Genomic DNA, 14,807 nt, shown 5'->3' on the forward strand with positions numbered 1-14,807 from the left:
TGGCAGTCTTGATTCCAGCTTGTGCTTATTCCAGCCCAGTGTTTCTCATGATGTACTCTGCATATAAGTTAAATAAGCAGGGTGACAAAATACAGCCTTGATGTACTCCTTTTCCTATTTGGATACCGTCTGTTGTTCCATGTCCAGTTCTAACTGTTGCTTCCTGACCTGCATATAGGTTTCTCAGGCAGGTCAAGTGGTCTGGTATTCCCATCTCTTTCAGAATTTTCCACAGTTTATTGTGATACATTTAGCATTACATGATTATGTTCACCCCTACAGAAGAGTTGCTGCTGCTGCTAAGTCGCTTCAGTCATGTCCGACTCTGTGTGACCCCAGAGACAGCAGCCCACCAGGCTCCCCTGTCCCCGGGATTCTCCAGGCAAGAACACTGGAGTGGGTTGCCATTTCCTTCTCCAATGCATGAAAGTGAAAAGTGAAAGGGAAGTCGCTCAGTCGACTCTTAGCGACCCCATGGACTGCAGCCTACCAGGCTCCTCTGTCCATAGGATTTTCCAGGCAAGAGTACTGGAGTGCTATGCCATTGCCTTCTCTGACAGAAGAGTTACAAGACGGCTACTAAGAATTACCATAAACTCTTTGCGTATGCTGGGCCATTTGCTTTATCATCTACTCCAATGGTGGCTCAGATGGTGAAGAATCTGCCTTCAGTGCAGGAGTTCCATCCCTGGGTTGGGAAGGCCCCCTGGGGAAGGAAATGGCAACCCACTCCAGTATTCTTGCCTGGAGAATCCCATGGACAGAGGAGCCTGGAAGGCTACAGTCTATGGGTTCACAAAGAGTCGGACAGGACTGAGCAACTAACACTTTCACTTTCTTTGCTTAATCTACACACACAAACTTTTTTTCTGAACCACTTACCTGTAGGTTAAAGACACCATGCTTCTTTTCGCCTAAATACTTGAATGTGTACTTCCTAAAAATAAGCACATTTTCTTATATAACCACAGTGTTGTTATCAGTATCAGGAAATTCCTCATTGTTATCATAGTATTACCTAATCTATGGCTGGAATTGTTTCAGATTCTTCCCAAGAAGGGCATCTTGACCCCACCTAGGAGTAGAAATGCTGATCTCCCAAAGGCTGAGAGAGGAAGTTTGAAGGGGGAACAGATGAAAATGCACAGGTCTCTAACCCAGCTTTGCATCACTGACAAGCGTTCTAGGAAATTGTGGTTGGTGATAGAAAGGACTCATTTACTGAGGGACAACTCAAGGATTTATTTTCTGGAAAATGGGGTTGAAAGAGGTACCTGGCCAGCGAACAGTAGGGCAAAAACAACAGTAAAGACAGATTGGAATGCACCTGTCACAGGCTTTCTTCTTAATGTCAGAATTGATAGAGGAACCCAGGAATGTGCTTATTCAACAGGTAGAGGTTGTTCATGCTCAGTGGCCAAGATTAATTGCTGTATTAATATCCAGTTAATACAGAAGCTAATCTGCTACAATGCAGGAGATCCGAGTTTGATCCCTGGGTCAGGAAGATCCCCTGGAGAAGAGAATGGGTACCCACTCCAGTATTCTTGCCTGGAGAATTCCATGGACAGAGGAACTTGGTCAGGCTCTTATGGGGTCACAAAGAGTCAGACATGACTGTGACTAACACACACACATTAAAATCTAAAGCCAGAATTTTACTTGACAGTATGTTATCTGTAACATATCTTTACCATTTTAGAGCTATAGAGACATTTCTTCATTTAATTATCAAATATTAACTAAACGTACACTGTTTTCATACTGTATGTATACCTCGTAAAGTCACAGAGTAGGATACATTTCTGCATAGTCTCAACATTCATTCATTCATTTATTCATTCAACACATATTTCCTGAGAAGAATCATGTAGCCGACTTTGTAGGTGTTAAGAAAATAGTGTTTGACTAAAATGGCCAAGATCCCTGCTCACCTGGAAGTTACTTTCTTTTCTGTTGTCCATGTTGTGCTTGATTATTATATCTGCAAGGGGTATGGATGCTGCAAAGATATTTTGTTATACAGATGCTATAGTTTTTATGCTATATTGATTAAAAAATAATTTGGATCAGAGAATGAAGCTCATGGAGAATTTAGCACACGTTTGTTCCTCTGTGATGATGTATTGTCTTCTTGAAGTCTTGCCACATATTTTATTTTTAATAGCTCCAGGATAGTAGCTACTTAATCTTACATTTACTATGACCTTTTGACAGTCAGTTGCAAAGCAGAATTTGTTGTTTTCAGTCACCCAGTTGTGTCCAACTCTTTATGACCTCATGGACGGCAGCATGCCAGGCCTCACTCACATGTCCCAGAGTTTGCCCAAGTTCATGTCCATTGTATTGGTGATCCCATCCAGCCATCTCATCCTCTGATGTCCTCTTTTCCTTCTGCCCTCAATCTTTCCCAACATCAGGGACTTTACCAATGAGTCAGCTGTTCACATCAGATGACCAAAATACTGTAGCTTCAGCTTCAGCATCAGTCCTTCCAATGAGTGTTCAGGGTTGGTTTCCTTTAAGATTGACTAGTTTGATCTCCTTGCTCTACAGGGACACTCAGGAGTCTTCTCCAGCACCACAGTTCAAAGGCATCAATTCTTTGGCTCTCTGCCTTCTTTCTGGTCCAGCTGTCACAACCGTACGTGACCACTGAGAAGACCATACACTTGACTATATGGACCTTTGTTGGCAGAACATACTGTCTAGGTTCGTCAAAGCTTTCCTGCCAAGAAGCAATCATCCTCTGATTACATGGCTGCAGCCACCATCTGCAGTGATTTTAGAGCCTAAGAAGAGGAAATCTGTCATTGCTTCTACCTTTTCCCTTTCTATTTGCCATTAGGTAATGGGGCCAGATATCACGGTCTTAGTTTTTTTTTTTTTTTTTAATATTTAGTTATAATCTGGCTCTTTCACTCTCTTCCTTCACCCTCATCAAGACGTTCTTTAGTTCCTCTTTGCTTTCTGCCTTTAGAGTAGTATCATCTGCACATCTGAGGTTGTTGATGTTTCTCTCACCTGTCTTGATTCCAGCTTGTAACTCATTTCTCATGATGTGTTCAACATATAGGTTAAATAAATAGGGTGAAAACAGACAGCCCTGTTGCACTCCTTTCTCAATCCTAAACCCTGTTGTTCCATACAGGGTTCTAATTCTTGCCTCTTGACTGCACAGAGGTTTCTCAGGAGACAGGTAAGATGGTCTGATAATCCCGTCTCTTTAAGAGCTTTCCATAGTTTGTCATGATCCACATAGTCAAAGGCTTTGGCGTAGTTGATGAAACAGAGGTAGATGTTTTTCTGGAATTCCCTTACTTTCTCTATGATCCAGTGAATGTTGGTATTTGATCTCTGGATCCTCTGACTTTTCTAAACCCATCTTGGACATCTGGAAGTTCTTGGTTCATATAATGCTTAAACCTAGTATGCAAGATTTTAAGCACGACCTTACCAGCACCCTTATTTAAAATATGCTCATGAAATGTTTCTTGAGGCACATAGAATTCATACATTCAGAAGCTAAAGCCCATATGTAAATATATTAATTGAATAACTGTTTATGAATACCATGTGTGAAGTGTTTTCTTTCCAAAGTTCTATGTGTGGCTTTACCATTTTGGCACCTCTTATTTGTCTCAAAGTGTTTTGACATGATACACATACTAAACACTCGAGCCTGAATTCAGAGTAATTTTCCCTTGAAATTACTTAGAGGCAAAAAAAAAAAAAATCTGAGACATCATTACTCTTACTTCAATGTGAATCACGAGCCTCATCAGCATGATTCCATTTCGTCTAAGTTGACTCCAAAAACTCTTCAACTCAAAGCAAAAATGTAATGATATTTGCTTGTTAAGCTTTATAGAAGCATTGGCAAGCCTGGAAATGAGGCTTAAATCATATTGAACCTTCGATTTTCTAATGGTCATTTTTAAAATCATTAGAAACTATATAGGTTTAATGGCTTGGCTTGGGAAAGTCATTCTAGACTCAAATCTAGAGAAAAATCTGAAGTGTATTTCACATATTATTTTACATTATAAAATAAATGTAATTTGATTTCTTGATCATATGATACATATACACTTAGACATAGACATGCATATACACATACAACATGTATATCATATGTGTATATTTGTGCATCTGTGTTTTTATGCATACATAAATATACATGTATATACAAGCTTTTTTATTCTGCCATGAATGCAATGTATACACATATATATGTTTATATATATTTGGGGTTGGAAGAGCTATGAAGTAGTAGAAAGTGATAAAGATTGTCTGACTCTAGCTCTTTTTCTTTCTTATTTTAAATGCCAAACTTTGTACCTGTGTAAGTGACCTTTCAAGAAGGTTGGTAATATTGATGCATATATACATTATTGGAAAGTGTACTGTGATTTTGCTAAAGTAGCTTATATCTGCATACAAGTAAAGTGCAGCCTACTAGGCTCCTCCATCCATGGGATTTTCCAGGCAAGTGTACTGGAGTGGGGTGCCATTGCCTTCTCCAAGTGTGCAATTATTTCAAAATGAATCTTCCTAGATGTAAGAAACTGAAAGTTGATATGTGAAAAGGCCCTTGAAATATAAATGTTGTGGCATAATATTATAGTGAAGAATGATATTTTAAATATTTATTTAATTTTATGCATGCTTTATTTTAGTTTCTCGTTTCTTAAGGAAATACTACTATTCAAGCATGTAAAATCGCTTGCTCTTCTAATTTTAACAGATTGGCTACAGCATTTATTCTTCTGTTTGAGCACTTTCAAGAAAGAAGTTATTAACCCATTGAGATAAGAATCATATTTCAAGGACATAAACATATTTCAAGGACACGGAGTTATTATTGTTTCCTGACCAAGGAGACTTTAGTGTCCTGGTTATAGAAACAAGGAAGTGAACACTCAGAAATAGTTTCATTCTGTGAGTGTTTAATGCATTTGTATATTGATCGCTGGGGAAAAAGTTTTCCCATTCTCATCCATTTAACATGGTCTTTCCTGACAAGAAAATGCCATTCTGCAATTAGGAAAAAAAACAACAAGGCGTATTAAATAAATGGACATGAGTTTGAGCAAACTCTGGGAAATGGTGAAGGATCGGGAAACCTGGTGTGCTGCAGTTCATGGAGTCACAGAGTCAGATATGACTTAGCAACTGAACAATCAGTTCAGTTCAGTTAAGTCGCTCAGTCGTGTCTGACTCTTTGCGACCCCATGAATTGCAGCACCCCAGGCCTCCCTGTCCATCATCATCTCCTGGAGTTCATTCAAACTCACGTCCATCGAGTCGGTGATGCCATCCAGCCATCTCATCCTCTGTCATCCCCTTCTCCTCCTGCCCCCAATCCCTCTCAGCATCAGAGTCTTTTCCAGTGACTCAACTCTTTGCATGAGGTGGCCAAAGTACTGGAGTTTCAGCTTTAGCATCATTCCTTCCAAAGAAATCCCAGGGCTGATCTCCTTCAGAATGGACTGGTTGGATCTCCTTGCAGTCCAAGAGACTCTCAGGAGTCTTCTCCAACACCACCGTTCAAAAGCATCAATTCTTCAGCGCTCAGCTTTCTTCACAGTCCAACTCTCACATCCATACATGACCACTGGAGAAACCATAGCCTTGACTAGACAGACCTTTGTTGGCAAAGTAATGTCTCTGCTTTTCAATATGCTGTCTAGGTTGGTCATAACTTTTTTTTCCAAGGAGTAAGCGTCTTTTAATTTCATGGCTGCAGTCACCATCTGCAGTGATTAGTATTACATAAAACACTGTGCTTTTATTTTATTGACACCACTAGTGTATTTCCCTGATTGTTTGTAGCTGTTAGAGTGTATTTAAAACTGCTTGAAAACCCGCACAGAATCGGACAATTATGTGTTACTTTGACATCCTTTAATAAACCTCTTGAAATTCTCCACACAATAACCTCACCTCAGTATTTGGAAAATGCTTTATTCTGTTGTATTTGGGGAACTTAAGTTTCTTGTTTTGCTGCTTCTTGATCACAACCAGCTTTCCCTGCCTAGACATGGTGCTTCCATGTCTGAGGAAAATATATTCTCTCCACCCAGAAAGTTCTTACCTAGGTTCCCACACAGCTATCTCCCTTACTTCTGTCTCTGTTCAAATATCTTCTGGAGTGCCTTTCTGGAACTACTTTATGTAGAATAGCCTCTCCTGCCTTTCTGCTTAGTTCTTTTAAGTCTTACCCACTTACCTATATTTATCTTCATAGCCATTACTACTATCTGGAGTTACAACAGTTCCTTGTATTTATTGGAATTTATTGGTTCCATGAAAATAAGGATGTGTGCTATATTCCCCTCTCTCAGTGGTGCCTGTCATATTGGAGGTGCTCTAAATATTATGTATTTTGTGTATATTTTTAGTTATTTACACATCTACATATATCAAATCCTTGCTTAATCAATGTAGAAAGCAAGTTGAAAACCAAAAGATCTGGACAAGTGACAACCACACACACTTGAAGCCAATTTATGACTAAATGATCTCATACCCAAAATATTTGGGGAAAAAAAACAATTCCTTTTTTTCCCAAGGAATAAGCAAACTAAAACATGATATGCTATAGATATTTTAACTTATAGCAGAAGAATTAAATTATTTAAATTCATGAAAAAGAAGTTTTATTAAGATAAATTCTATTCACAACAATTAATTTAAAGATATAGCATCACAGCAATTATTCTGTAATTGCTTTAAATAAAGAGAGACCAATTTAGCTATGAGATTCACATCAACCACTGGCTGAGTTAAAACTGGTCAGATTGCCTGTCTGTGGGTGAAAAGACCTCCTTATACATCCCCAGGCTATATTCATTTCAGTTTGCCTGTTTCTTTGTATAGACATAGTATGACTTGATAAAGATCTCTATATTGGATCAGGATAAAGGAGCAAACCAGGTGTATTGAGTATCATCAGATCTTTAAGACGAGATTAATGCTCGCTTGTTCGAGTAATATTATAGAAATACATTGTTATTTCCATCATCTCAAAGATGTCTCCATGAAAAGTGTATTAGAAGACTTTGGCAAAATAACTTATTGTTGGTTCACAAGCCACTTCAGATTTCCTTTCTGTGAAGTTATGTGTGTTCTATCAGCCCCATCAGACCTTATCAGATATTTCTTTATTCCAATAGAAAAATGTACTTTTAATCTTCTTGTATTATCATTGTCCTTCTGAAACTCTAAGTGTAAATTCTGTAACATAATACATGTTCCTGTCCACTCTAATGCTTTAGAAATTCAAAGTTCAAAAACATATACATAAACTAATATGGATAGAGCATGATGATTAGGTAATTCAGTGACAATTTTATGCATTTCCTTAAGTAAAAATTGCACTTTACTAGTGACCTTGTCTCAAGATCAACAGAGTAGTTGAAATGGGAATAAGAAATAGAAAATGTAAGCAGGGGTTCGGGTCATTCAGCATGGAAAAATAACAGTGATATATTTTCTAAGAGCATTATTTCAAAGGAGTCTTTTATGTTAACAGTCATCATACAGATATGTTTTTTCTCCTATGTTCAGTGGTTGGAACATTATTCTCTTATTCAGGAAACTGTAAAAGATATATTTGGCTTTGGAAGTCCTACATGGTGGTAGGATATTTTCTCTTCCCTAGGTAATTTCTACTAATGCAGCTATCAATTATGCTTTCAAACGTTTCAATATCTCGCCCCATGTGTTATGGGTAGTGCAGGTTGGTTTTGTTTTATAGCCTTTGTTAATGCATTTGCAGATTGCGTTGAAAGAGTCTGAGAAAATTACTCCATACATCAGCATCAACAGTGCAAATTGTGTGTGTGTTTTTTTTTTTCTTTTTTCATCTACATACTGTGCTGGTATACTACATTGTACAATCACTTTAAAAAATAATGACTGAAGTTGGTTCTGGAAAGTTTTATGGCTGGAGCAAATGTACTTTTTGAAAGCTTTTCAAAATTAAGCAACAGAAAGGGAAGTAAACAAAACAGACTATGAAACTAAACATATATGCTGCCTTCTTCCCACCATCCAGATTCAGAAATACTTGTGACTTCTGACTTGATGATTAATGTAACATCACTTGTGAAATCAATGAAACTAAAATGTTTTCCATGTACGTAATGCTTTTCTCTACCTAATGAACTTTAAGTGAAGCTTTATTTATATAGATATGCTAAGTGTAAACAGAGGGGGTTATTTGGTAATTGTAAGTTAATTAATTATTCAGTTCAGTTCAGTCACTCAGTCATGTCCAGTTCTTTGTGAACCCATGGACTGCAGCACGCCAGGCTTTCCTGTCCTTCACCAACTCCCGGAGTTCCCTCAAACTCATGTCCATCAAGTCGATGATGCTGTCCAACCTTTTCATCCTCTGTCGTCCCCTTCTCCTCCTGCCTTCAATCTTTCCCAGCATCGGGGTCTTTTCCAATGAGTCAGTTCTTCACATGACTTCACATGACACAGATGGAAAATAAAATCCTAAGAGGCATTACTGAGATGAAATTGTTATTATAGAAAAAGAGCATCAAAAGTTGTCGAAGCTCATGCCCATGTTCACCTTTAGAACATCAGAATCCAGGTCTTACTGGCAAAGGATCTCAAACTATGCCAAAAGAAAGAAACAATGAAAAGAACGGGAAAAGATAATATTAGTTCAGTTCAGTTGCTCAGTCATGTCCGACTCTTTGTAATCCCATGAACTGCAGCACACCAGGCCTCCCTGTCCATCACCAACTCCCGGAGTTTACCCAAACCCATGTCCATTGTGTCGGTGATGCCATCCAACCATTTCATCCTCTGTCGTCCCCTTTTCCTCCTGCCCTCAATCTTTCCCAGCATCAAGGTCTTTTCAAATGAGTCAGCTCTTCGCATCAGGTGGCCGAAGTATTGAGGTTTCAGCTTCAACATCAGTCCTTCCAAAGAACACCCTGGACTGGTCTCCTTTAGGATGGACTAATTGGATCTCCTTGCAGTCCAAGGGACTCTCAAGAGTCTTCTCCAAGACCACAGTTCAAAAGCATCAATTCTTTGGCGCTCAGCTTTCTTCACAGTCCAACTCTGACATCCATACATGACCACTGGAGAAACCATAGCCTTGACTAGACGGACCTTTGTTGGCAAAGTAATGTCTCTGCTTTTGAATATGCTCTCTAGGTTGGTCATAACTTGCCTTCCAAGGAGTAAGTGTCTTTTAATTTCATGGCTGCAGTCACCATCTGCAGTGATTTACAATGTTTTTAACCTGCATAGTATGAATTCTAATGTATTAATACATTAAACTTTAATTTTTATATCAAACTTGCTTTACTATCTACATTTACTTTTCTTTCTCCCTCTTGAGTACAGAGTGTGCCACGTGGAACAAATTATAGGACATTTTGTTATTCTAATTCAATATCTTTCTCTTCCATGTGTCATGAATTTCAGTGTCAAGAACATTTCCACAGAAGAAATAAAAACGTTGTGGCCTTTATAATACACTTTCAAAAATTTTCCTTATAGTGCTTTGTTATATTTTATTCAAATATTTTTACAGCCCAAAAACGAAACAGAGCATTACCTAAGCACAACGCTAAAACACTTGCTTCACTACGTTGATCTTCTGAGAAGATCAATTCATCGCTTGAGAAGCCTGCATTTACTCCTTGCCACCGTCTCTAATCTCAATCTAAGATTGTCTACAATATGGTCCAAGCTACTTTTCCAGCCTTTTTTTCTCTTAGTTCTCCTGCCGGCCAGCCTACTGTCTAGAAACCAAACATGCCTATTGCTTTTCCTCCCCCATAGCTCTACTCCTCCATAACTGGTCTTCGGAGACCTTTTCCCCATCAAAACACATAATCTTCCATGTACCCGAAGCCATTGGAGCTTTCGCTACTTCTGTGGATTTTAGTTTGTATGCAAAGAGACCTATTATAAATTGCTTTGTGTGGGAGTTATGAGTAGGTTTAAGGCTCTCTCCCCCACTCTTATCTTCTAGATAGAAATGTCTTGGAATTTCTCATTTTTTAAATTCAGAACAGTGTTTGGCAGGTGCCTTGCCTAAAGTATTCTATCAGCAAAATATATTAAATGAAAATACATCATGAAGGAAACACATCAGATGCTTTTGTGAGGTTTTCACAGAATAAAAGGAATAAGAATAATTGTTGAAACAATTATTATGTTCAAGTGGAGAATCTTATGTTTATTATGTTAAGTCTTATGTTCAGTTCAGCTCAGTTCAGTTCAGTCACTCTGTCGTGTCTGACTCCCTGCGACCCCATGAATCGCAGCACGTCAGGCCTCCCTGTCCATCACCAACTCCCGGAGTTCACTCAGACTCACGTCCATCGAGTCAGTGATGCCATCCAGCCATCTCATCCTCTGTCGTCCCCTTCTCCTCCTGCCCCCAATCCCTCCCAGCATCAGGGTCTTTTCCAATGAGTCAACTCTTCACATGAGGTGGCCAAAGTACTGGAGTTTCAGCTTTAGCATCATTCCTTCCAAAGTCTTATGTTAAGTGGAGAGTCTTAAGTGAAAATCTTATGTTTAAGTGGAGATCCAAAGTGATAATGTCAGCTCAGATATATACCTTCATTATCATTAAATAGTGACTTGATTTAGCTAAAACAGGTTCAGATTTCTTCAAGTATGTATTATGTCTCCAATAGTGTTACTTCAGTTCTTACCTCTAATATACACTCACCTACCAAGAACACCATCTAGACTTTTGAGGCTATTGCTCATACATATATATATACACACACACAAATATATACATATTTATTCATTACAGAAAGAATAAAATATTTGTATTTAATAACAGAATAAATGTTTATCTAAATTTTCAGGCTTGATTTACATAAATAACACCTACTAAATAAATCCTTGATAAAATAGAGATGAATTAAAATAATATCAATATTATTTTCAATGAATTTAACCATGAATGCTATAGTTCTTTGATTCCTCTTAAGGGTCTATTTTAAAAAGTCATTTGGATTTTCCTGATCTAAACAGCTTATAAATTTTATTATATGCTTCCTGCAAAGACTTCTGCTCATCATTTTAATAGCAAGATTAAATTTGACGTTGTGGTAAACTGTGCCTGATGTGTGATTGGCTCTTCCATAGCTGATCAGAAAACACAGAAGAATTTTCCATTTTAGGCTTGAATGTCCCTAATTCATCATACGGTCACCTCTTACTCCTTGTTAAAGTGATGATCCATATTAGTTCCCTATCATGTAGTTTTTATATTAGACACATCACAGAAATAGGCTTGCTCTTTCTTGGTTGTTCAGTTGCTCCATCATGTCGGACTTTCTGGGACCCAATGGACTGCAGCACACCAGACCTCACTGTGCCTCAGTATCACACAGAGATTACCCAAGTTCATGTCCACTGAATCGGTGATGCCATCCAACCATTTCATCCTCTATTGCCCTCTTCTCCTTCAGCCTTCAATCTTTCCCAGCATCAGGGTCTTCTCCAATGAGCCAGCTCTTGACATCAGGTGGCCGAAGTATCGGAGTTCAGTTTCAGCACCAGTCCTTCCAATGAATATTCAGGGTTGATTTCCTTTAGGACCGACTGCTTTGATCTCCTTGCTATCCAAAGGACTCTCAAGAGTCTTCTCCAACACCACAGTTCCAAATGATCAATTCTTCAGCATTCAGCTTTTTTTTATGGTCTAACTGTCACATCCATGCATGACTACTGGAAAAACCATAGCTTTTACTATATGGACCTTTGTTTCCAAAGTGAGGGTTCTGCTTTTTTAATACCCTTTCTAGGTTTGTCATAGTTTTTCTTCCAAGGAGTAAGTGCCTTTTACGTTCATGGTTGCAGTCACCATCCACATTGATTTTGGAGCCCTAGAATATAAAATCTGTCACCATTGTTTCCCCATCATCTGCCACGAAGTGATGGAACTGGATGCCATATTTGTTTTTGAATGTTGAGTTTTAAGCCAGCTTTTTCATGCTCCTCTTTCACCTTCATCAAGAGGCTCTTGAGTTCCTCTTCATTTTCTTACATAAAGGTGGTCTTATCTGCATATCTGGAGAAGGAAATGGTACCCCACTCCAGTACTCTTGCCTGGAAAATCCCATGGATGGAGGAGCCTGGTGGGAGGCCATCTATGGGGTCGCACAGAATCTGACACAACTGAAGCGACTTAGCAGCAGCAGCAGGAGCAGCGTCTCCATGTCTGAGGTTGTTGATATTTCTCCCGGCAATCGTGATACCAGCATGTGTTTTATCCAGCCTGGCATTTCACATGATGTATTCTGCATATAAATTAAATAAGCAGGGTGACAAGATACATCCTTGACATACTCCTTTCCCAATATGGAACCAGTGCATTTTTTCCATATCCAGTTATAACTGTAGCTTCTTGACCTGCATACAAATTCCACAGGAGGCAGTTAGGTGGTCTGGTATTCCCACCTCTTTAAGAATTTTCCACATTTTATTGTGATCCACATAGTCAAAGGCTCTAGCATGGTCAATGAAGCAGATATTTTTCTGGAATTGTCTTGCTTTTTCTATGATCCAACTGATGTTAGCAAGTTGATCTCTGGTTTCTCTGCCTTTTCTAAATCCAGCTTGAACATCTGGAAGTTCTCCGTTCATGTACTGTTGAAGCCTATCTTGGAGCATTTTGAGCATCACTTTGCTAGCATGTGGAATGAGTTCAATTGTGAAGTAATTTGAATATTCCTTGGTATTGCCTTTCTTTGGGATTGGACTGAAAATTGACCTTTTCCAGTCCTGGCACTACTGAGTTTCCCAAATTTGCTAGCATATTGAGTGCAGCACTTTAACAGCACCATCTTTTATGATTTGAATAGTCGCTTGGAATTCCATCACCTCCACTAGCTTTGTTCATAATGATGCTTCCTAAGGCCCACTTGACTTCTCATTCCAGGATGTCTGGCTCTAGGTGAGTGATCATACCATTGTGCTTATCTGGGTCATTAAGATCTTTTTGTATAGTTCTATGTATTCTTGCCACCTCCTCTTAATATCTTCTGCTTCTGTTAGGTCCCTACTATTCTGTCCTTTATTGAGCCCACCTTTACATGAAATGTTCCCTTGGTTTCTCTAGTTTTCTTGAAGAGATCTCTAGTCTTTCCCATTCTATTGTTTTCCTATATTCCCTTGCACTGATCACTGAGACAGGCTTTCTTATTTCTCCTTGCTATTTTCTGGAACTCTGCATTCAGATCAGTATATCTTTCTTTTAACCTTTGCCGTTTGCTTCTCTTCTTTTCTCAGCTTTTTTAAGGCCTACTCAGACAACTATTTTTCACTTTTTGCATTTGCTTTTCTTGGGGATGGTTTCGATCCCTGCCTGCTGTACAGTGTTACAAACCTCCATCCATACTTCCTCAGGCACTCTGTCTATCAGATCTATTTCTCACTTCTACTGTATAATTCCTAGGGATTTGATTTAGGTCATACCTGAATGGCCTAGTGGTTTTCCCTGCTGCCACTGCTAAGTCACTGCAGTCGTGTCTGATTCTGTGCGACCCCATAGATGGCAGCCCACCAGGCTCCTCCATCCCTGGGATTCTCCAGGCAAGAACACTGGAGTGGGTTGCCATTTCCTTCTCCAATGCATGAAAGTGAAAAGTGAAAGTGAAGTGGCTCAGTCGTATCCGACTCTCAGCAACCCCATGAACTGCAGCCCACCAGGCTCCTCCGTCCATATTTTCCAGGCAAGAGTACTGGAGTGGGGTGCCATTGCCTTCTCCAGTGATTTTTCCCTACTTTCTTCAATGTAAGTCTGAATTTTGCAAAAAGGAGTTCATAATCTGAGCTACAGTCAACTCCCAGTTTTGTTTTTGCTGGTTGTATACAGCTTTTCCATCTTTGCCTAAAAAGAATATAATCAATCTGATTTCAGAATCAACCATCCATTGATGTCCATGTGTAGAGTCCTCTCTTGTGTTGTTGGAAGAGGGTGTTTGCTATGACCAGTGCATTCTCTTAGCAAAACTCTGTTAGCCTTTGTCCTGTTTCATTTTGTACTACAAAGCCAAACTTGCCTGTTACTCGAGGTATGTCTTGACTTCCTCCTTTAGCGTTCCAGTCCCCTACAATGAAGTTCAGTTCAGTTCAGTCACTCTGCTGTGCCCGACTCTTTACAACCCCATGAACCACAGCACACCAGGCCTCCCTGGCATCACCAACTCCTGGAGTTTACCCAAACCCATGTCCATTGAGTCGGTGATGCCATCCAACCATCTCATCCTCTGTCATCCCCTTCTCCTCCTGCCCTCAATCTTTCCCAGCATCAGGGTCTTTTCATGAGTCAGCTCTTCACATCAGGTGGCCAAACTACTGATGCACAGGAGTTTCAGCTTCAGCATCAGTCCTTCCAATGAACACCCAGGACTGGTCTCCTTTAGGATGGACTGGTTGGATCTCCTTGCAGTCCAAGAGACTTGCAAGAGTCTTCTCCAGCACCACAGTTCAAAGTATCAATTCTTCAGCGCTCAGCTTTCTTCACAGTCCAACTTTCACATCCATACATGACCACTGGAAAAACCACAGCCTTGACTAGATGGACCTTTGTTGGCAAAGTAATGTCTCTGCTTTTTAATATGCTGTCTAGGTTGGTCATAACTTTCCTTCCAAGGAGCAAGCGTCTTTTAATTTCATGGCTGCAATCATCATCTGCAGTGATTTTGGAGCCCCAAAAAATAAAGTCTGACACTGTTTCCACTGTTTCCCCATCTATTTCCCATGAAGTGATGGGACAGATGCCATGATCTTAGTTTTCTGAA

Source organism: Bison bison, unplaced genomic scaffold (assembly GCF_000754665.1).
Source record: "Bison bison bison isolate TAMUID 2011002044 unplaced genomic scaffold, Bison_UMD1.0 scf7180017863350, whole genome shotgun sequence".
NCBI classification, from domain to species: Eukaryota; Metazoa; Chordata; class Mammalia; order Artiodactyla; family Bovidae; genus Bison; species Bison bison.